Below are 24,301 nucleotides of genomic sequence, written 5' to 3'. Positions count from 1 at the left end.
CACCGGCACGTGCGTTGCCAGCTGGGCTGCCAAACAGGGCTTGGTTTCAATCTCTAAACAGTTAATCTGAGGAGGGAGAAAAAAGGAGGAGGAGGTGGCGGCGCCCGTCAGGTCACCCGATTGAACGTGTGAGCACCAGCGTGCAGGCCCCAGCTGACGTGTGCTGGGCTGGTAACAGGTGGCGTTGCTGGGGTGATGCGCTGAGCACAGCTGAAGAGCACTCAAGCATTTTGAAGGTAAGCAAATTAAAGGCCTGCTCCCAAAAGGTACTGAGTGTCCTTCAGCTTCTGCTGCAGTCAATGCGGGCTTCTCTGCGGGAGCCTGACTGTGCAGAGGGTAGCGCACTGTACATTCCCATCCCTCCTTGTGGTCGCTAAATCTCCTGAGCGTTGAGGGCACCCAACATCCTCTAGAATCAGGCCCAGACCTTGCTAATTGCACGACAAATGTCAGGAGGCGCATTGGTGCCAGCAACGGCAGAGCTTTGACAACAATGGAGTGCCTCACCCACAAGCCGGAGGCGGATTTGACTCCAGACTTTATACACCCTGGGCTCTCCTTCACAACTTCGCAAACAAGAACCATCACCCTGCTGAGATGCCTACAAAACACAGAGTAACTTTTGCCGGTGACTTCAGTGGGTCCAGGATTTCACCCTGGTGCCCTTCAGGATAATAAATAATCTGCAAGAGTATGTGTGTCAGCGTGGCTATAATGCAGGGCTCATTTCAAGTCAATTTCACATTGACATACATCCAGTAGGGCTGATTCTCCAGTTACACCAGGGTAAATTCATTAACTTCTCTGGAGTAACTCATGATCCAGTCCCAGTCTGAACTGGAGGAGAAACAGGCCCACTGACTTCCACAGAGCTAATCCCAGTCTGCACCAGTATGACCCACAATGTATCAGAGCCTATGTCAGATGGCTGGTTGTCTTTGTCTGTGGTGTCCCATTAATGGCTGCCCCAAACTGACACCTTACCTTGCTATCTCGATCTGTCGTTGAGTCATGCTTGTATAGCGACCCCTTGACAGGCCTGCAGTAATTCTAACCACTGTAACTGCTGACTGAACATGGCTGTGGCAGCTGTGTAATCTCTTCTCACCCCCTATGTATTACTAAAGCTTACCTGGTTTTAGTAGAGCGATATGACAAAAATCAGACTAAATCAGCAAGGATTAAAGCTTGAACTCTGGCCTGAGTTTTGTTCAGATATTGCTAAACGGAAACCTTTACTTTAAGGTACTGAAATAAAGCCCTTAACTGTAAATGATGCTCTGTTATGAGAAACCCTAATCATATTTTGTGGTTGTCACCAACCATGCCCACAGGGCTATCTGGTGAAGACTACCAATTTTTCAGTTTCAAAACATGACACCCTTACTCACTTTACTGTTTCAACTTCTCTCAGTTCTTTAAATTAATTTTCACTTTAAATTCTCATGAACAAGCAGTTCCTGTTTTCTGAATCACTGATATCAACACTATTTGCTAAAATAACTATGTTATAGCAGTGAAGTACAAAGCCCATGTGGAAATCACTTGATATGCCAATGTTTTAATTCTTTCAGTGCAGCTGTGTGCGACTCCCAGCTGTGCTGGGATTTCTGTTTGTCCATAGCAGGTGGTGGAGAGGGAAGGGGACAGGGAGGACTCGGAAGAATAGAACATGAAGGTCAACATTTCAAAACAATGGTTCAATACGGTGTGTCCAAAGTAATGCACATGTACCCCCTGTGTCCAAGAAAAACACATTTGCACGTGCAAGTGAGCACTTTCATAATGAAATCAGGAAGTTGTACACAGACAAGTAGCTAGGTGAACAGTTGCTCAATTTATGCACCCAACCATGGCTTTTCATGGCGCAATGCATATATTCCTATTTGTGCCAGTCTATCCATTACCCCATTATTGAAAATTTGATCCTTAATTTTTCAATGCAACTACACATGTTTATCTTTCTTACTCATAAAATATTATATGCACTGTGCACATATTTTGTGGGTGGGGTTTTCAAAAGTGCTCAGTGTTAGCCTCACTCTGCTTCCACTGAAGTCAATGGTAAAACTTCTCATAATAATAATTTATATACTGATGTAAAGGACTATGTCTGGTACTATTTTATATTAGTAGTAGACCAGTGCTTATCACACGATGGCCACTGTCCCAGAGGACTGACAATCTAACAGTACAAGGGAAGGCAGACAGGACAGCACAAGACATGGGGTAACATTTTCAAAATCACCTAAGTGACTGAGGAGCCTAAGTCCTATTTTCAAAAATGACTTAGGTTATGAAATTCCTAAGTCACTTCTGAAAATGGGACTTAGACATTTGGAAATTTTAGTCATAATTCTTAACTAGAATCACAAAAGGCTGTTTTACCTTAACTGGTAACAGTTACAATCCAAACTGAACCCAAGAGCAAATCTGATTTTTGAACAAATCTGTTTTCCCCAAAGCTAGAAGACTGCTTTTGTTCTAGATACATGATTAATATGTTATGTCAGTACAATGCAACCACTTGCACAGGGTTAGAGTGGGTTTTGTGGTTCCCTTAAACCCACTGCGATTAACCAGCCAAAAACATTTTTCCTTTTCCTCTGCCATGTAAATACAGGACATACAATACTTTAATAGTATTATAGAGCACATTTCACATTTTATTGCTCCCCATCTGCAGCAAACACATGGCACAATGGTAGACTCAGGACCACAAATTTTAAACAAAAATTTTTGCAAAAAGGGATTAAATCAGCCAAATATTTTCTGAAGTGGTAGAGGTGTGAGTGAATGACACATCCTTCCCAAGGAAAGATCTATTCTGCCTTCCGTTATATCATTACTAAACGCAGTTCCTGATGAATTGCAGTAGTAAATATGAGACCATGCTTATGTTCATTCATTCATTAATTCATGTACATCTATGTATAAACCTGATTATCCTCCCCTTCATACCCCCCATCATTGTCTTTATTCTTCTCCTTAGGAAGGCCTGGACATGGCTTCCTTCAGAGCCCATCGGTGCCAATGCTTTAACTAGCTAGACAGGGGGGTATTTTTGAGTGATGCAAGGCACTCCTGCTTGGGAGAAGCAAGATGCCACAGGCACAGTGGTAAGCCCATCATTCCCCTGTTCGAATATATTTCGCCACCACAACTCAAATCCGATGGTACCCGGCTGGGAGTTAGTGACAACGTACGTCGATAACAACAGCATATTTCAGAGGGGCATCGAGACAGTAACTGCAACACCGCGCTGCCATCCCAGTTGGATGCCAGCGCTCGGTCTCTTTCTATGACAGGAGCCATGAACCGTGTGGGAATGGGGGGGGGCGATGTGCCACAGCCGGCTCTGCAATGGTTCTAGTGCCTGAGGAGGACTGGAAGGGTTGCCCAGTCAGCCCTGAAAGCACCAAAGATGGCCATGATGGGGACCACTGTGGGGCCTGTTCAGGATCAGGAACAAAAGAGCGGCCGGGATCCGCAGAAGTCACCTCTCAGGCCTCTGATGCTGTTCCTGTGGATTCTTGCTTGGACGGCACGGTAGTGGAAATATAGGGGACAGGGGGAGAAACAGAAAGAAGGCCTTTGCCCCAAGCACTTCCCCCCAAAGGCCGTGCAAGGACTGCAGGGAGGATGGCAACTATACAGCAGAGACAACAGCAGAAAACACTTTCCCTACTGAGAACTTCTAACATAAATACACTACCCTCTAGGCCAACACAGCCCGAACACACACTTTATATTGTAAAAAAACAACAACAACAACAAAGGGTGGAGGGAGAGTCGTCCTGTTGTCAGGAGTGTGCCTTTTGCCCTCCTTATGAAAATCTGCCCAAATGCAGCAAAGGTATGCATCTTTGAGGGTGGAAAATCTCAATTTGCACATGCTCAGTAGAGCCTTGTTAGAGTTTGGCAGCTAAATTCTCTGATGATTCCATTCACACTGAGCATGCTCACAACTCCAACATGACACCCAGACTGCACACGAGCCATCCCCACAGGAGGACTGAGCACGCTGCAGCCCAGAGATGTAGGGGCCAGCAGAACTTTCCCTAAAATTGCTCCTCCTGGCAATCAGGGACAGCTGTGGCACCCTAACTGAGAGCAGAGTCTGGCTCCTGGGCTCCCACTGCCCCCATGCTGGCAGCACAGAGAAGGAAGCTACCTGATTTGACTGTAGAAGGATGAGGAATGGTGGGAAGAAAGGGACTGGGGGGAAGACGGGGCTGGAGGAGCCAGTGAGCGGAGGGGAGAAACAGGAGCCAGGGAATGGGTGTGTAGTGGGGCAGCTGCCCCACTCCTGAAGAACAGGGGTTAAAAGCAGCCCTGGAGAGGGCTGCGGCGGGGGAAAACTAGGCTGATGGGGGAAGCAGCCACAGCTGGGGCCACGCCCCAATCAGGCCACAGCTGGCCCTATAAAAGGGCTGTGAGGCAGGTGCTGAAGCATTCTCTCTCTAGCTGTAGAGAGAAGGACCTGGCTGCCTGGGAGCAGAGCAGGGCACCTAGGGTGGAGCAGGGCTGGGGGAAGGCCAGAGGAGCTCCCCCCAGGCTGGAGGCCTTGCTAAAGGCCAGGAAAGGTACTGGGGTTACAGCTGGTCCAACCCCCCCTTGCCGATGGTGAGTGCCCCAGTGAGCAGGGGCTAGATAGTAGCCGCTGAGGCAAGGTGGGGACAGAGGGTTGGGGGTTCCCCCAAGTGGGGAGACCCAGATTGTGGGTCACTGCTGAGGGCAGAACCCTGATGTAGAGGGGCACTGGGGTCTGGGAGGGAAACCGGGGCCAGTGGCAGGTGAGACACCGGCCTGCAGAGGGCACTCCAGGCTGGAAGAGCTAATTCTCAGAATGACCAGCAGGAGGTGCCGTGCCAGTGAGTCTTGCATCACTACAGGGTGGGAGGCAAGAACCAAGATGAGAGGGATGGACAAGAGCAGAGGGATGGGGGTAAGGGAGGGCAGTGACAGGCTAGGGGCACAGGAGTCTACAAGCACTACACCACGCTGCCCTCCAGAATCCAGAATGGAACTGAAGAGTCAAGAATCTCATCATTCCTCTGCCATCAGCAAATGTCTGCAAAACCCACTGGCAAAGGGTGTGTCTCATTCTACTCTAGTTACTGGTCCCCACGAAGGATAACAGCCTACTACTGCTACCCACTATGCTATTAGTTCAAGTGGCAGAGGTCTATGTGGTAGTTCTAATGGTCTGGACCCTACCGACGTCCCAAGTTGGGTGTCAATATGTTTCCACACAAACTAACTTCTGGGTTTTTTTTCTAATTGGGGAAATTACATCCCAAAAATATGTGAACAGCACATTAAAGTTGCAAAGTCAATTTAAAAATTAGGAAATTCCAGAATTAAGGTTGCATGTGCAATTTAACTCAGTGCCTTCATGTCTGTGTATTAAGATACAGTCTTTAATGACATGATCGCATACTATTTCTTTGCACAGGACCCCTGCCTCATTCAGTGCACAGGAAGGATCTGCTCTGGGGACAAATCAGGGGTGTGAAGTGAAGGAGACTGTTGTCTGTAGGATCCCTGCCTCATTTGTTGCACAACTTGGATGGTGTGTCACGAACAAGGCAGGAGATGGCTTGAAAAGAAAGGATGGTCTAGAGTTAAGGAAGATGAATGCTGCCTTGGAGAACTGGATTCTATGCCTACCTCTGCCCTGTGTGAGGCTGGGCAAATCACTTCAACCAAACTTTGCACAGTGGGTCATTCACTGAAGTTCCCTATTTTCTGGGTTCCCCATAAGAAACAGTTGAATTGCCAAAGAGCTGAGCATTCAATTGCAATTGAAATTAATGGGAGTTGTGCATTGAACATAGAATTATAGGACTGGAAGGGACCTCGAGAGGTCGTCTAGTCCAGTCCCCTGCACTCGTGGCAGGACTAAGTATTATCTAGACCAATGGTGGACAACCTGCGGCCCGCCACCTCCCGCAGCTCCCATTGGCTGGGAATGGTGAACCGTGGCCAGTGGGAGCTGCGGGGGGGCTGTGCTTGCAGATGGTCAATGTCTGCAAAGTGTCTTACAGCCTGCAATCAGCTTAACCTGAGAGGCCGCATGCAGCCCGCGGGCCGCAGATTGCCCACCACTGATCTAGACCATTCCTGACAGGTGTTTGTCTAACCTGCTCTTAAAAATCTCCAATGATGGAAATTCCACAACCTCCCTGGGCAATTTATTCCACTGCTTAATCACCCTGACAGTTAGGAGGTTTTTCCTAATGTCCAATCTAAACCTCCCTTGCTGCAATTTAAGCCCATTGCTTCTTGTCCTATCCTCTGAGGTTAAGAAAAACAATTTTTCTTCTTCCTCCTTGTAACAACCTTTTACATACTTGAAAACTGTTATCGTGTCCCCCCTCAGTCTTCTCTTTTCCAGACCAAAAAAACCCAATTTTTTCAATCTTCCCTCATAGGTCATGTTTTCTAGACCTTTAATCATTTCTGTCACTCTTCTCTGGAATCTCTCCAGTTTGTCCACATCCTTCCTGAAATGTGGCACCTAGAACTGGACACAATACTCTAGTTTCAGAGGGGTAGCCGTGTTAGTCTGAATCTGTAAAAAGCAACAGAGGGTCCTGTGGCACCTTTAAGACTAACAGAAGTATTGGGAGCATAAGCTTTCGTGGGTAAGAACCTCACTTCTTCAGATGCAAGTAAGTAATGCTCTAGTTGAGGCCTAATCAGAGCAGAAGAATTACTTCTCCTGTCTTGCTTACAACACTCTTGGTAATACATCCCAGAATGATGTTTGCTTTTTTTGCAACAACGTTACACTGTTGGCTCATATTTAGCTTGTGGTCCACTATGACTCCCTCCTAGGCAGTCATTTCCAATATAATATAATATAATATAATATAATAAAATGCTCTGGAAATTCAAGGCCAAGGGGTCTCAGCTTGGACACCCAAAGTTAATGGATACTTAATATTTTGGCCTTAATCTCCCTGTACATCAGTTCCCCAGCTTTAAATGGGATAATGATACCACTTCCGGAAAATTGATTAATGTTTGTGAAACACTCAAACACTAGGGTAAGAGCTCCAGAGAAACACCCAGAGGAAAAGCATAATTCTGTGCGGAGTGCAGGGTTTGGATAAGGTAAATAAGGCCACACACTGAATGAGGAGGAAAAAGAAATACTGACTAGGGATGTAAATATCATTTAAAAATGTAACCGTTTAAACAATTAAAATGATATCATTTAATCGGTTAACCGATTAAAGGGAGGGGGGCTGGGGTCGCTCTGGCTGGCTGGCCCGGGGCTGGGGGTTAATGGTTAGAGTGGGCTAACTGGTAAGACTAATGTTAACCAGTTAACTGTTTAATATTTTATATCATGCATCTGAAGAAGTGGGCATTCACCCACGAAAGCTCATGCTCCTATACGTCTGTTAGTCTATAAGGTGCCACAGGACTCTTTGCTGCATTTAATATTTTACATCCCTAATACTAACTATCTCCCTGTTCACAAAATGAGGCAAGGCATGTGGTAAAAGAGGGTATGTGACCCTGTAATTAAAGACTAGATCAGTGCTACTCAAAGTGATGGTCTGTGGACCGGTGCCAGGCCGTGAGCCATCAGCTGCCGGTCCGCGGCGAGTTTTCAGGAAAAGACGGTTACTCACCGTTGTAACTGTTGTTCTTCGAGATGTGTTGCTCATATCCATTCCATTAGGTGTGTGCGCGCCGCGTGCACGATCGTCGGAAGATTTTTACCCTAGCAACACCGGCGGGTCGGCTGTGGAGCCCCCTAGAGTGGCGCCTTCATGGCGCTGAATATATACCCCAGCCGACCCGGCGCCCCCTCAGTTCCTTCTTGCCGGCTACTCCGACAGTGGGGACGGGGGGCGGGTTTGGAATGGATATGAGCAACACATCTCGAAGAACAACAGTTACAACGGTGAGTAACCGTCTTTTCTTCTTCGAGTGCTTGCTCATATCCATTCCATTAGGTGACTCCCAAGCCCAACTTAGGTGGTGGGGTCGGAGTGAGACATTGCTGTGTGCAAAACTGCTGATCCGAAGGCAGCATCGTCCCTGGACTGCTGCACTAGTGCATAGTGAGCTGTAAACGTGTGGACTGATGACCAAACCGCCGCTCTACAGATGTCCTGGATCGGAACTTGCGCCAGGAAAGCAGTCGAGGAAGCTTGGGCCCTCGTGGAGTGAGCGGTGAGGTGCGGTGCTGAGACACCTGCCAGGTCATAGCAAGTCCGGATGCAAGACGTAATCCAGGAGGATAGGCGTTGTGAGGAGACCGGTGAGCCTTTCATTCGGTCGGCCACTGCAACGAAGAGTTGCGTCGTCTTTCTAAAGTGCCTTGTGCGGTCAATATAGAAGGCCAGGGCCCTGCGTACGTCCAGAGAATGCAAACGTTGATCCTGGCGAGTAGCATGTGGTTTAGGATGAAAGACCGGGAGAAATATATCCTGGTTGATATGAAAAGGAGAAACCACCTTAGGGAGAAAGGCAGGATGTGGACGAAGCTGCACTTTATCCTTATGGAAAACCGTGTAAGGGGGCTCGGATGTAAGCGCCCTGAGTTCAGAAACGCGCCTTGCTGAGGTGATGGCTACGAGGAAGGCTGTCTTCCAGGATAGGTACAGAAGTGAACAGGTGGCCAGTGGCTCGAATGGAGGACCTGTGAGCTTAGAGAGAACCAGGTTGAGGTCCCACGTCGGAACGGGCTGACGTTGTTGTGGGTACGTCCGGTCTAAGCCCTTGAGGAATCTAACGACCATCGGGTTAGAGAATACCGAGGATGCGAGTTCCCCTGGGTGAAAGGCCGATATAGCGGCCAGGTGAACTCTAATTGAAGATATCGCCAACCCTTGCTGTTTTAGGGAGAGGAGATATTCCAAAATGAGAGGAATAGGTGCCTGCAACGGGGACGTGGCTCGTTGTTCGCACCAACAGGAGAACCGCTTCCACTTGGCCAAGTATGTGGTCCGTGTTGAGGGCTTCCTACTGCTCAGCAGAATCTGTTGGACAGAGTGCGAGCACTGCTGCTCTGCCTGGGTGAACCATGGAGCAGCCACGCCGTGAGGTGGAGTGATTGCAGGTCGGGGTGACGCAGGCGGCCGTGGTCTTGAGAGATGAGGTCCGGGCATAATGGAAGCGGGATCGGTGTCTGAACCGAGAGCTCCAACAGCGTGGTGTACCAATGTTGTCTCGGCCACGCTGGGGCGATCAGAATCACCTGTGCCTGGTCTCTGCGCAATTTGAGCAGTACCTTGTGGACCAGAGGAAACGGAGGGAAGGCATAAAACAGGTGGTCCTTCCAGGGAAGGAGAAACGCGTCCGAGAGGGAGCCCGGAGCTCGACCTTGCAGGGAGCAGAACACGTGGCACTTCCTGTTGTCTCGAGATGCAAACAGGTCTATCTGGGGAAACCCCCACTTCTGGAAAACGGAATGTATGATGTCCGGACGGATAGACCACTCGTGTGTTTGAAAGGACCTGCTGAGTCGGTCCGCCAGAGTGTTCTGGACTCCAGGGAGGAACGATGCCGTGAGATGGATTGAGTGGGCGATGCAGAAGTCCCACAGGCGAATGGCCTCTTGGCATAGCCTTGACGAACGTGCTCCTCCTTGCTTGTTGATGTAAAACATGGCGGTGGTGTTGTCGATGAGAACTAACACACAGCGGCCACGTAGGAGATTGAGAAATGCCTGGCACGCCAGGCGCACCGCCATCAGTTCCCGAACATTGATGTGCAGGGCTATCTGGGGTGCAGTCCACAGGCCCTGGGTATGGTGTTCGTTGAGATGGGCGCCCCAACCCAGGGATGAAGCGTCTGTGACCAGGTGCAGAGAGGGTTGTGGGGCGTGAAACGGCATCCCCTCGCAAACCACCTTGTGGTCTAGCCACCATGTGAGGGAGGTCAGGACCGAGTTTGGGACCGTGACCACCATGTTCAGGCTGTCCCGATGTGGGCGGTATCTTGATGACACCCAGGTTTGGAGTGGGCGAAGCCGAAGTCTGTCATGCCTGGTTACGTACGTGCAGGAAGCCATGTGACCCAGCAGGGTGAGGCACGACCTCACCGTGGTAGTTGGGAAGGCCTTGAGTCCTTGAATGAGGCTCGTGATGGTGCAAAAGCGATTGTCTGGCAGGGTGGCTTGTGCGCGTCTGGAGTCTAGAACCGCGCCGATGAATTCTATTCTCTGGGTAGGTTCTAGAGTGGATTTGTCCTTGTTGAGTAGGATACCCAACTTGTTGAATGTGTGCACTATTATGTGGACGTGATCTCAAACTTGTTCTTTGGTGCGACCGCGTACCAGCCAGTCGTCTAGGTACGGGAACACCTGTATCCCTTGCCGACGAAGGTACGCTGCCACGACAGCCATACATTTCGTGAACACCCTTGGGGCCGAGGATAGGCCGAAGGGAAGGACTGCAAATTGGTAGTGCACCTTGCTTACCACGAACCGCAGGAAGCGTCTGTGAGGCGGGTAAATTGCTATGTGAAAGTATGCATCTTTCATGTCGAGGGCGGCGAACCAGTCTCCAGGATCGAGGGAAGGGATAATGGCCCCCAAAGAGACCATGCGGAACTTCAACTTTACTACGAATTTGTTGAGTCCGCGCAAGTCCAAGATGGGTCGCAGACCTCCTTTGGACTTGGGAATGAGGAAGTAACGGGAATAGAATCCCCTGCCCCTTAACTCCACTGGAACCTCCTCTATGGCCCCCATAGCAAGGAGCGTGGAAACTTCCTGTATAAGAAGTTGCTCGTGAGAAGGGTCCCTGAAGAGGGACGGGGAAGGGGGGGAGGAGGGGGGGATTGAAGAAAACTGGATAGCATATCCCCTGTCCACCGTGCGAAGGACCCAACGGTCCGAAGTTATAAGGGACCAGGTCTGGTGGAAATGGGAAAGGCGATCCCGAAAGGATGGGGCTGGATCCTGTGGGATGACTGGGGCGCCGTCCTCGACCGCACCTTCAAAAGTTCTGCCTGGGGCCTGAAGGTGGTCTAGGTGGCCCCTGGTTCTGACCAGGTTGAGGGCCGGTCCACCTTCTTCTACCACCTCGCCCTCGCCTCCGGGTCGAGTCCTGTCTCTGACGAGGCGGGGGGGGGTAGAAGCGCTGAGGCTGCGGTCTAAATGGCCTGCGCTGAGGGCCCACAACATGCATCCCCAAGGAACGCATGATCGTCCTGGAGTCCTTGAGGCTCTGCAGGCGAGAGTCCGTCTTTTCGGAAAACAGCCCTAGTCCTTCAAAGGGCAGATCCTGCAGGGTTTGCTGCAGTTCCTGAGGCAGACCCGAAACCTGGAGCCAGGAGATCCTCCGCATAGCGATACCTGAGGCCAGGGTTCTCGCAGCAGAGTCCGCTATGTCTAAGGAGGCCTGTAAGGAGGTCCGAGCCACCTTCTTACCCTCCTCCACCAGGGCTCCAAACTCCTCCCTGGACTCTTGGGGAACCAACTCCTTGAACTTCCCCATAGAGTTCCAGGAGTTAAAGCTATAGCGGCTCAAGAGCGCCTGTTGATTAGCCGCTCTAAGTTGCAACCCTCCGGCTGAGTAAACTTTACGGCCGAATAAATCGAGGCGCTTAGCCTCCTTCGATTTGGGCGCTGCGGCCTGTTGACCGTGGCGCTCCCTTGCGTTCACTGATGCCACCACCAGTGAACACGGCTGGGGGTGGGTATACAAGTACCCGTAGTCTTTAGACGGAACAAAGTATTTCCTTTCCACCCCTCTCGCTGTGGGTGGGATAGAGGCAGGAGTCTGCCATATCGTAGATACATTGGCTTGTATCGTGCGGATCAGGGGTAACGCCACCCTCGATGGGGCATCCACTCCGAGGATATTCACGATGGGGTCGTGCACCTCCACTATCTCCTCCGCCTGCAGGTCCATATCACGGGCCATCCGGCGCAGAAGATCTTGGTGAGCCCGAAGATCTATTGGAGGTGGACCTGTGCACGATGTGCCCGCCACTGCCTCATCCGGAGAGGAAGAGGAAGATGCCTCCGGTGGGACAGGATCCAAGGGAGGGTCCTGGGCTCCCTGCTCCTGGGCCGGAGCATCACCTGCGCTTGAGTCCAGGGCGTCAGGTGGTGCGGACACGGAAGCCTGCATGCCCCTTGGCGGAGGCCGAGAGATGGTGGACTCCGGGGCCCTTCTAACAGAGTGACCGGAGCGAGAGGTCGAAGCAACTGGAGCCCCTTGCGCCTGATGGTACGCCCACGGGGTCCAAAACGACCAGTGAGATGGGCCATGAGAATGGTCCTCTGTTATGTTCTGCCAATGGCCCAAGTCCTGTTCCTCGGCTTGCCCTTGAGGGGGGTATGCCGATCTCGAGAGGTCCTCCGAGGAGCGAGACCCCGATCTCGATGGCCATGGCGGTGCCGAGAGCGTCGAGACGATTCCCGTGGGCTGCGGTGCCGCACGGTGCCGGTCTGGAGATGATCTATCTCCACGCGGTGCCGGCGATCGGTGCCGGGACCGCGACCGGTGCCGATGACCTCGTCGGTACCGGGAGTCGGATCTGGACCTCGACGAGGACCTGGAGTATGCCCGGTACCGGGAGCGGCCTCTCGACGTCGAGCGGCGACCGTAGCGGTGCCGAGAACTACTTCTCGACGTTGATCGGTGCCGACAATCATAGCGGTGCCGAGACGTAGAGCGGTGCCGCGAAGAAGATCTTGGCCGCGAGTACGACCGGTGCCGAGGTGATATTCGGTGCCGGGACTGCGAGCGGCGTGGGGACCTGCTTCGGGACCTGGATCGGTGCCGAGGTTCCAGCCCTTGCGATGGAGGGCGCATCAAGGCAGGTTTCCCCCTCGACTGGACCGGGCGAGGCAACGGTGCCGTCGGTGCCGGTGGTTGAGGCGGTGCCGGCTCCGTGAGAGCTATTAAGTCTCTCGCCGCCGTGAAGGTCTCTGGCGTCGACGGGAGGCACTGTATCACCGCCTGCCTCGGTGGAGACGCCGTCTGCACCGGACTCAACGGCCTCGGCGCCGGAGTCGACGGTGCTGGAGGCACCTGTTTCCGGTGCTCCACCGGCGTACGCGGCTCTACCCCCGGCACTGGGGGAGCCAGCGTCTTCGGCACGGAGGTCCCCGTCTTATGGGCTTTCTTATGCCCTGGGGATAATGACCGGCGCCGAGGCACTTGCTGTGCTTTCGGTGCCGACGAGGTCCGGTGCCGGGAAGGCTCATCTGACGCCACTCGCGTGGTCGTCATGGCCGGTGCCGCCGGGGCACTGCGCACCGAGGCGCTAGGTGCCGGGGCCTGACTTGTAGATGGAGCGTCCGGACTGAGTGCCGCCTCCATCAGGAGTTGCCGGAGCCGAAGGTCCCGCTCCTTCTTGGTCCTTGGTCTGAAGGCCTTACAGATCTTGCACTTATCTGTTTGATGGGACTCTCCCAGGCACTTCAGACAGGAATCGTGCGGGTCGCTCGTGGGCATAGGCTTAGCGCAGGAGGCGTACAGCTTGAAGCCGGGAGCGTTGGGCATGAGCCCGGCCCCGCGGCCGGGGGAGAAAGGGGGAGACGACCCCCTTAATCCCCTGAACTATTATAACAACTCTTAAAACTATTGAACTATTTAACTATAAACACTAGGACTATAACTATGAATAACGAACTAAGCTAGGGAGAGTGGAGAACAGCTAAGCAGCGCTCCACAGTTCCAACGACCGTCAGGGGCGGTAAGAAGGAACTGAGGGGGCGCCGGGTCGGCTGGGGTATATATTCAGCGCCATGAAGGCGCCACTCTAGGGGGCTCCACAGCCGACCCGCCGGTGTTGCTAGGGTAAAAATCTTCCGACGATCGTGCACGCGGCGCGCACACACCTAATGGAATGGATATGAGCAAGCACTCGAAGAAGAATGTAAGTACCAGAAGGGTCGTGCTTGGCAAAAAACAAAAAAAAAAACGGAACCCCAGGCTGGCAGTGGGCTCGGCAGCGGCCGGGGCCCACAGCCTGCCATTAAAAAAAAAAAAAATCGGCTCGCGTGCCGCCTTATGGTACCGGTCCCTGGCACATTGGGGAAAAAATTGCCGGACCACCACATCAGATAGTTTGAGAAGCACTGGACTAGATCATCATCCAGACTCACAAAGGGGGGCAAATTAAGGTTGCACAAGCAGCCTTAATTCTGGCATTTCCTAACTCTGCGTACTTGACTGTGCACCCCTAGTAACGTTCTTTTCACATTGTCTTTTGGGGATGTAATGGCTAGTCTGAGGTTGCTCGTTAGCGATACCATATACAGCAGTATCAGCTATGTTGTGTTGCGATTCAGTGTCCGGAAGAAGAGGAGGACACTGAGGTTTATGGGCATGAAGATCTTTCATTGCATATACACCAGTGTAGTAGGATTTGTCCTAGTCATAATGGGCCTGATTCAACCACCTAATTCACACTGAGTAGTACTTACATAAGGCGTTCCATTGACAACAAATGCTTGGCAGAATCAGGCCCCTTATTTGTATCCCTATTGGTAACAATAGAGCGGAGCAAGAAGAGCATTGCTGTGATTGCAAGGTATGGAGTCAATATCACACAAACGTTTTCATCTCCAGTACTTACTCTGGGCAAAGCTTTGTCGTTGTTTTCCATTGCTCTTACATGCTCATTAGACACAGAACAGCCTGTGGCACAAACATGTGCCCTGGACACAGAGCGTGCCCTGAGTTAATGACAAAATTACCCTTTGTGCAGGGCCTATTTGTGAAAAGCAAAACTGAAAACTGCCCTATTTGTGCATCAATGGGCTTGCACTCCCAGCTTTGCTGAGTGAGTGAACCTTCTAGGCTTGCTGCTGAGTTTCCAAATCTCAGTGTTGAAAGCATGACTAGGGGGAAAAAAAATTCTTCAAAAGCAGAGCGGTGTGTTCGTGTCACCGACAGCTCTGTGGTGGCAAGTGGTAACCGGGAGCGCTGCCGGGGATGAGCCACTGCGGAACAGACTTCATCACCATGGCTTTGAACTGTTCTCAAAGGCCCGGAGAGCCCCGCCCTGCACTCCCAGCCACGCTCAAACCCACTGATCCAGCCAGCTCTTCTGGTAAGGAGGCTTTGATGCAATTTCCGTCAGAGCCTGTCAGTGCTGCCCTGGAGTTAGGGTGTGAGTTTCAGCGTCTCCCGGGGTAACATGCAGCACTCACACTGGACTCTGGGGTAGGCCCCACTGAGACCTGGCTTATGCCACTTCTCCATTCCCCCGAACCCCTATGCCTGCTTATTGGCTTCATTGCATTGACCACAATAGGGAATCGCTCTTCAAAGAGGGTCAGGTGACATTTTTGTAGCGAAAAAGGAGAGAAACCAAGTACACAAAGCGGCGGAGATGCTACCCATCAGCTCGGCGATATAAGTGTGCTTAGCTGATGTCATTCCACACCACTGCACCTCGGCTGTCTTGTGCGTCAGACCTCGAAGTGGCCACGAATCTCAGACGAGACAAATGGCAGGATCCAAGTGACAAGGGGCTGGAGAATGCGATGTTCCCACCACCAAAAAAATTTAGTTCCCCATTTGTTAATGAGATGATCCCCCCTTCATATACAGCTGCAATAAACCTCTCTCTAAAAATGATCAGACACTCCACAAGCATCTACTCCACCGCTCTGGTACCCTTCTCAGTGCTACAGCCGGGCAGCAAGGTCACTCCCAGCTCTGAGGTAGCACTTCCATGGAGGAAAGGCTACCCACCCTTGTATGATCCACCTATGCAACGACCAGAATTGCAGCCTCCTGCCGGGGGAATACCGGGGGTACCCCAGGAACAACTTGCTGAAAAGGAGGGGAGATGTAGGGCAAAGCCATGGCTCTGGCCCCTACATGGCATGCACAGTGGTAATATACTGAACCCTTTAAAGGGGTTGTAAAAGGGTTGCCACCTCCTGATGGCACAGGGTAGCCCTGCAGCATCCCTGCCTCGGTTTCCCCTCACCAGGTTTTTTCTGTCTCTCCCAGAGATTCATGTGGCTCAGCTCTCCAGTGGGGTCACTCTCCAAGTTCAACCCCCTTTTGGGGCACTCAACGTTCCAAACAAACACTGCCTTGGACAGTCGTCCCAAATGAACACACAGGGTCTTCCAGCCCTCTCTGGGCTCACTCGATGCAGAGCACTGGCTCGGCAGGGGAAGTCTCCCTTCTTCTAGGGCTAGACTACAGCTCCCCCGCTTCTTCCCTGGACTGGAAAAGTCAGCCACCACTGCCCCAGCTCCCCACGCCTCTGGAGGAACAACGGCCCCAGCACTGCCTCCCTGGAGCCCAGACCTTCTCCCGGCCCACCACAGGCACTGGCTCCACTCCGGTAACGCTTTCCCGCAGGGCACCCTCCTGGGTTTCCTCCCAGTGCAGGTGTGGCAGGGTGGGAGCTAACTGAACAGGGCTGGCTAGCCCTGGGCCTAGGGTTGCCAGGCTTCTGGTTTTCAACTGGTATGCCCAGTCAAAAAGGGACTCCTGCCGTGGCTCCGCACAGCTCCCGGAAGCAGTGGCATGTGCCCCTCTGGCTCCTATGCTTAGGGGCAGCCAGGGGGCTCCGCACGCTGCCCCCACCCCAAGCACCAGCTCTGCAGCACCCAATGGCCAGGAACCATGGCCAATGGGAGCTGCAGGGGCAGCACCTGCGGACGGGACAGCACGCAGTGCCACCTGGCCGCACCTCCCATGCTCCAAACCCCTCAGCCCCAGCCCTACCGCAGAGTCTGCACCCCCAGCCGGAGTTCTCACCCCCCCACACACCCTGCCCCAGCCCAGAGCCCCCTCCCACACTCTGAACCCCTCAACCCCAGCCCGAAGTCCCCTCCTGCACCCCAAATCCCTCATCCTTGGCCTGCACCCCCAGACGGAGCCCTCACATCCCCCCACCCCAACACCCTGCCCCAGCTCAGAGCCTCCTCCCGCACCCTGAATCCCTCATTTCTGGCCCCAGCCCAGAGCCTGTACCCCCTCCCACACTCCAACCCCCTGCCTCAGCCTGGAACCCCCTCTAATACTCTGAACCCCTCACCTCCACCCCCAGGCCTAGGGTGACCAGGCGTCCAGTTTTCGACCAGAACACCCGGTCAAAAAGGGACCCTGGCGGCTCCCGGTCAGTGGTGCTGTGGGGCTAAGGCAGGCTCCCTGCCTGTCCTAGCACCGCACTGTGCCCTGGAAGTGGCCAGCAGGTCCAGCTCCTAGGCGGGGGTGCCACAGGGCTCCATGCGCTGCCCCCGCCCCAAGCACCGGCTCCATGGCCAATGGGAGCTAGGGGGCGGTGTCTGTGAGCAAGAGCAACGTGCAGAGCCTCCTGGCTCCCCCGCCTAGGAGCTGGGCCTGCTGCTGGCCACTTCTGGGGGGCAGCACGGTGCCAGGACAGGCAGGGAGCCTGCCTTAGCCCCGCAGCACCACTGACCAGGAGCCGTCTGAGGTAAGCCCGTGCCCCAACCCCAAGCCCCTGCCTTGAGCCCTTCCCACAACCCGGAGCCCCCTCCTGCACTCCAAACCCCTCATCCCCAGCCCTACCCCAGAGCTTGCACCCCCAGCTGGAGACCTTACCCCCCGCACCCCAACCCCCTGCCGCATGCCCAGACCCCCCTCCCACACCCTGAACTCCTCATCAGCAGCCCCATCCCAGAGCCCACACCCCCAGCCCAGAGCCCGTACCTCCTCCTGCACCCCAACCCCCTGTGTCAACCCACAGCCCCCTCCCACGCTTTGAATCCCTCGGCCCCACTCCCAGCCTGGAGCCCCCTCCTGCACCCCAGAGCCTGCACCCGCTCCCACACCCCAACCCCCTGCCTCAACCTGCAGCCACCTCCTGCACTCTGAATCCCTTGGCCCCACCTCCCAGCCTGGAGCCCCCTCCTGCACCCCTCACCCCCGACCCCACCCCAAAGCCCACAGCCCTCATGCCCCAACTCCCTGCCCCAGCCTGGAGCCCCCTCTTGCTCCCTAAACCTCTCATTTCTGCCCCCACCCCAGAGCCCAAACCCCAGTTAGAGCCCTCATCACTTCCTGTACCCAAACCCCATGCCCCAGCCCAGTGAAAGTGAGTGAGAGCGAAGGAGAGCGAGCCACCGAGGGAGGAGGAATGTAGTGAGTGGGGGGTGAGGTCTTGGGGAAGGGGCGGGGCGGGGTCTCAGGGAAGGGGTGTGGCTAGGGTGTTCGGTTTTGTGCGATTAGAAAGTTGGCAACCCTAAAAGCACCAGAAGGATAAACCTTTCAGAACCACCTAGGAGACAGTTTTTTCAATGGAATCTCTTCAAAGCAAATCTGCAAAGAATCTGTGGCTGAGGTCAAACACAAGTTACCGGGCTCGAAGCAGGCATCACGCTGGGTGATATTCTATGGCAAGGGATCAGACTAGATAATCACAATGGCCCCTTTGAAATTACACTAAATGGACTAAAAACGAGGTAACTGATACGTCACTAAAATAAGTGTGAACGTGGATCTTGGTCCGATGCAGGGGTTCCCAACAGGGCACCCAGAGGGATAATTTCTTAGCCCAGTCAGACTGGATGTGTTTCTGCAAGACATAGTAAGTTCTGTGCTCCATGCAGGAGTCACTGGGTGAAATTTTCTGGCCTATGCTAAGCCGGACAGCAGACTAGACCATAATGGTCCCCTTCTGGCCGTGAAATCTATGATCCTAAGCATAGGAAGGAATTGTAGTTGCAAGATATTCTGACTCACGAGCCGAGACAAGCACATGATGAGAGCTATTTTCATTCTGTTGTATCAAATGAATCGCCTGCAACCAGAGGGCAGGCTGCAAAGATTGTAGCAGTGTACCTCAAAAAAACAACAACCACCCCAGTCGTTTTACTAACTGCAGCTGAAGTAGGTAAAGACTTCTACAAGCAAACGAGACTGTGATACTGTTTGCTGAAGGCAGGTTTAACCTCCCTTTTCAACAACAAGCCATTTTTAAGGAGAGTGCTGACTCATTTTAATCCATGTAGCCCACGCACTCAAGTTACTGTACCCAAGAGATAGGGCAGCACTCTTCCTCCTGTTATGCCATAATTCGGGGGAGGGGGGTTCTTTCTCTTTCTCTCTCTCTCTCTCTTTTTTTTTTAACAAAAAAAACAAAACCAAGTTACCAAAAATGCTTGTCATGTGACCTGTGATACAGTAAATGAAACTGGGTCTACAGTAAGTAGACAGGCTTGAAAAACAACGTTTCCAGCAGAAGATGAGCACCAGCATTTTGCTTAGCATCAAACTCAGTCAATTAACAACATGGGAAATAGAAATGCAGCCTTCAGTAACCTAGTGAGGGATAATCACATTGCTCACTCGCTCGCTCTCACCTAGCAGCTTTACCCCTTTATATTGGAGGGTACAACACACTCAGATTACTGGCTTGTGGCTCTGCATTTGGATAAAATGACGAAGAATGTGTGTAGCACAGAGCGTGAGCCAAGCCAATGGGAGACCTTCCGTTGATTTCAGTGGAGTTTGGATCAGGTCTCCATTGAAACACAGTTATATATTAAACGTCCATATCTTGCATTTCTGTCCATTCTTGAATGAAAATCTTGCACTAACAGCAGGCAGCCCAACAACAGAAGTTACCCTCCCTGTATGTAGAATGAAACAGCAAACTTCAGCCCCCTCCTCCCCTTGGCTTGTGCAATAACCCACATCAAACTGAGCTCAACTTTTGAACTTAATGGCTTCTTGATCAGTTTTCTTTACCATCTAACACGGCCAAGTGCTCGGTCTACAACAAGCAGCTACAAGCTGTAATGAATCCAGTGCATTCATTATTAGGAAAACTCACAAATCAAAAGTACATCTGCCAATGGTATATGGATGAAAAAAAAAAAACCAACAACACCAAACCAAACAATTCCATCCTGCTAACGTTTCAGTGCACTGAATACATCAGTTCTGTGTCCCAGGAGGGCAAAGTTAACCCCACATTAGATTCTAATACATACTGAAAAATTATCACCAATACAAAAAGGACAGAAACATACTCACCAGGAGCTGTTTTCCCCCTCACTTTCCTACGAGGAAGGTGCCTATGAAGACACATATCTAGAGTCTAAATATTTTTTCATTTGATTTAAAAATCAAGAAGTACTAGCTACACAGACATAATATCGCTTATTTCCCTCCATTAAGCAATGATGTCCAAAATGTTTAAGAGGGAAAAAAAAACCCTCAATCTTCATTCTCATTGGAACAAAATTACTCACGCTGACTCACCAACCACTACTTCCTCTAGCTTCATTCTCTTCATACTTCTGAGTATGACTGGTCAATTTCTCAGGGTCTCTATCGCAACTTCTGCTCTTCCAGGAAGAATAGCCTTTAATGACACCATGGGTGGGAAATGTTTTGTATATTCTTTGAACAGATCCTGCTGCCTCTTCTGTTTCTACAAAAGGCCAGGGAATCACCTCCAGAGGAAACAGTAATGAATGATAAAGTAAACATCAGAAACAGAGAATGAGAGTTTGTGAGTGAATTTAATTTCTTCGCCACCTATTCATGTACTGTATAATACAGTGACACTCGGATCTCAGTGGTTCAGGAGCCAAATGAGTGATCAACATTACCCCAAAGAGCCACAGCAGTGTGAATTCATTGTTTCATTTACTATTTTTATATCTACATACCTATTATTCTCACAGCAAAAAGACTGACCAAGTGTTATTTTATCCACTACAATTGGTTAATAACATAGTAAAAGCCTCCTGATTGGTTAATACCTTAGATGGGTTAATAATTAAATCACACCGTGTTTTAATATCATGTGCTGCAAAGAGTCGCAGGGGAGACATTAAAAAGCCACTTGAGGATCACGAGCCTCAGTGTGAGTATCACTGGCATAATATGTTCGCTTATTAAACTGGTGAAGTGAACGTTGGCTTGATAAAATGTACTCACTGTAACTGGAGTCGGTGAGTCCTTGTCTGGCTACAGAAAGAAAGAGGCCAAGTCTCTTTAAGGCGCTACACTTAAAGGGATTGGGGATGGGGGCAATAGGGGAACTCACTTGTACAGAGCCAGGAGAGGAAAAAGAAGTGGAAGGACCAGGTATGGGGAAACATTGACCCAACGTGTGCAGGGAGAGCAGGTATTTAGACCCCCTGCACCTTGATAGGAACTCACTCTCTCTACCTCAGGCCAGCAGCAATGGGATGAGAGTAGGACCGGGTTTCTGCGATTGGCTGAGCTTTGCACTCATCACCTTCTTCCTTTGGAGCTGGGGAAGAATTTGTCCTGCAGCAGTCCCACTGGCCAGGCAGGGTGGGTTGGCCACGGACCTGGTAGGGATCGGTACTGAGGTTAGGTCCAAATCTCGCAGTTGTCCCATGCAGGGCCTCGCTACAGAAGGGATACCGTTCATGGATAAACAGGAGTTGGAAGAAGGTTTTGGGGAAGCATCCCATAAAGAAGTTGGGGAAAGAGGCGTGGATGGGGCTCCTAACATTGGGTAGAGCCAGGAGACAACCTCCCCGCCTTACCCCTCATCTGAGGCAGGGGGGAAGCAGGGTACCAGCAATGGGCTACTGGAACCAGGATTAAGGAAATGAGGACCTGCATGGTATGATTTATTGCTGGTATTCTCAGATAAGTGAAGTAAATACAGTTTTGGCCTAATTAAACCACACCCATTGGGTCTGGCCTTTCTTTCTGTGTGGCCAGGGCAATTAAAACCTGACCAGGCGCATACTGTATGTAACTGTAATTTGCTGCTATGAGCAGCTTGGTGGCTATGCCGTCAATGAACACGTTGCGGGCTGATTCACCACCACAGCACTCTAGTTTTACAGTGGGGTAAACCTTTATGCTTCGGGGCATAACCAACCTCAAATTAACAGGGCTAGGAACTTCCCTCTTAACAGGTTATTCCGTAGCCATCTACTACTGGCTGTTTTGCACTTTCCCCTGATGCAGCCGATGCCAGTCAATGTCAAAGACAGGATACAGACCCGATGGAGCCCGCTGGCAAGTCCGATGTTTCCAAGAAAGCCAGATCAGTCCCTCTGTAGTTAACATGCATCCTGCTTCATGTGCATTTTTAACGTTTTAAAACCTAGCCAATTGTAAGGTGTATTAAGATCCATTTCTCCTAGACGCTATCTCAATTACAAACTGGACAGTTTCTGTTTAAAGTCCATTAATTATAAAATAACAGCGACAAAGAGGCAGTAAGCACTGACTCTGGAAATAATTAGACATTAGATAGAAATAAAGCAAAAGTACATAATGTTTCCCTAGAGATGAAAATGATCGTGAGTCACATTAGATTTGAGGTAGTGTCTATGCTAGCCGATATCTTAGTTCAGTAGAATTGTTTTGACTACAGCATGGTCTGTATGCATTCAGGATATTACTGGAGAAAAGAAAACAAAGGAATATCACACTGAAAAGAGTGATTAGCAAATTCAACATTTTGCCACAGAATGAAAGCAACCAGGCAAATCTGAAGACAGCCCCATCAGGATCTTACCTTAAATAAGGGATAAACTACAGCATGTTGAATCTGACATAGAGAAAAGTTCAATAATCACAGATTATGGCACTTGCTATATATAAACTATGACACAAACTGGTTTAGTAATGAGCAATTTTCACTCCAGTTGTGTAGACCTAGGGCGTGTCTACACCGTGTGGGAATTATAGAGTGTGCACCCCATTAGAATGCTAACTGCACTTTGCCAACCCTGCTGGTGCAAACTAGGGGTACCTAGTTCTCGTCGATGTAGTCCCAAGACTATTAGTAACACAAGCTAGGTACCTTTTAGTTCATCCCAGCAGGATCTACAAGGGGCAGTTAGTGCACACCCTGTTAGAGCGCTCTACAATTCACAGCCCTATAGTCTGGAAGTAGCACTGTGTAGACAAGCTCCTACTGGGTACCATCAAATTAGAAGAGGACCTAGAAAATGGGTAGAACATGGGATTCATTTGAACAAAACAGTCAAGAAAACACAAGCTATTTCTATGAGTGAGTTTAGGCTGATTCATTGTTTCTCATCTTTAGGGTGTGAGTCAACGACCAATTTCATTAACTAAAACTTGCACTTTGGTTCTTTAAACTTAATGCAGCCAAGTGTGTCTGGGTATGAGGTACTGGGACACTGCACTAATCGAAACCTGGACTCACATTTAGTTGATTCCGGATGGAGCTGGGTAGATAACAATTGTTTTCAGTTCACTGACAATTCAAAAAATCATTTCAGGTCAAACCAGAAACAAAATTTTCAGCAAATCAAAAAGTAAAAAAAATTCTCTTCAGGTCAAACAAAATGTTTTGTTTCAGCAAAACTGAAATATTTTGTTTTGATTTCAACCATTTTTCAACATTTTTGATTGTTTAATAAAATTAAAGGATATTTTGGAATGAAAAGTCAAAAGAACCAAAAAAAATGAAATGTTTTGTTTAGAAAATGTCAAAATGAAACACTGATTTTTTTTCTGAAATTTTATTTAGGTTTGTTTTAACCAAAACAAATTTGACAAAATGACACAGGTTCACAAAATGTTTTGGTGCCACCAAATCTGCATTTTTCACCAAAAAAGTTTCACTTGAAAAATTTTGCCCAGCTTCAATTCAGATATAGTCTTCATTTGTGAAGGCTTAGTATCTTCTGAGATTGTGTGTGTGTGTTTGTTTTTAATATTCCAAGTCCTTTTCCCACACTGGATAATTTAAAGGAACTCATAGGTCCCCCCAAAACTTTTTTTGTACCGTTAATGGACATTACATGTGCCAGCAATTTCTGAAGGCCTTTGGAGGAGTAGCCTGTGAGTTTTGAGTCTGTTAATACAAAAGAAAACAGACATTTGATCTGGGCTTTTCATATAGGCTAAGTTGCTAAGAAATCCTGGAGGAAGCCAGGGAAGACATAGGCACATGCCTCACTTTACGCATCTGGGTAGCTCTATTTAAGTCATCAGGGCTGTTGTAATAATGTCCCCTAATTCTGAGCTCATCTGTGAAAGGTGAGTGAAAGTTCATGAAGGGATAGCTCAGTGGTTTGAGCACTGGCCTGTTAAATCCAGTGTTGTGAGTTCAATCCTTGAGGGGGCCATTTAGGGATTTGGGGATTTAGTTGGGGATTGGTCCTGCTTTGAGCAGGGGGTTGGACTAGATGACCTCCTGAGGTCCCTTCCAACCCTGATATTCTATGAAGTGTCAATACCCCACAACAAGTGGGGATGAGGAAAGGTTCAGAAAAAAGACCAAAAGATTGAATTAGTCCAAACAAAAAGGCCTACTGATATTATTCAAAGACTGTGCTAAGATCATGCCTGGTAAACAAGAACAGTGTGAGACCGGAAATCCATGCATCAAAACTGGTGTGTTG

General features: G+C 50.4%; 1 long non-coding RNA gene across 3 annotated transcripts in view; it reads right to left on the bottom strand.

Moving 5' to 3' along the window:
- LOC112059388 (uncharacterized) overlaps positions 1 to 20,168 on the bottom strand; it is a 166,003-nt gene extending 145,835 nt beyond the window's left edge. For 2 of the 3 annotated variants that reach the window (XR_010600005.1, XR_010600004.1), the window contains exon 1: positions 19,959 to 20,168. This is a non-coding gene — a long non-coding RNA (uncharacterized LOC112059388). The remainder of the gene's footprint in view (positions 1 to 19,958) is intronic. The other variant, XR_010600003.1, reaches the window with a different exon arrangement.
- Between the last annotated feature and the right edge of the window lie 4,133 nt (positions 20,169 to 24,301).

This window comes from Chrysemys picta, chromosome 3, assembly GCF_011386835.1.
Source record: "Chrysemys picta bellii isolate R12L10 chromosome 3, ASM1138683v2, whole genome shotgun sequence".
In the NCBI taxonomy this organism is placed as follows: domain Eukaryota; kingdom Metazoa; phylum Chordata; order Testudines; family Emydidae; genus Chrysemys; species Chrysemys picta.
Note: the sequence above shows the minus strand (reverse complement) of the source record. Positions and strands in the feature narration are given on the sequence as shown.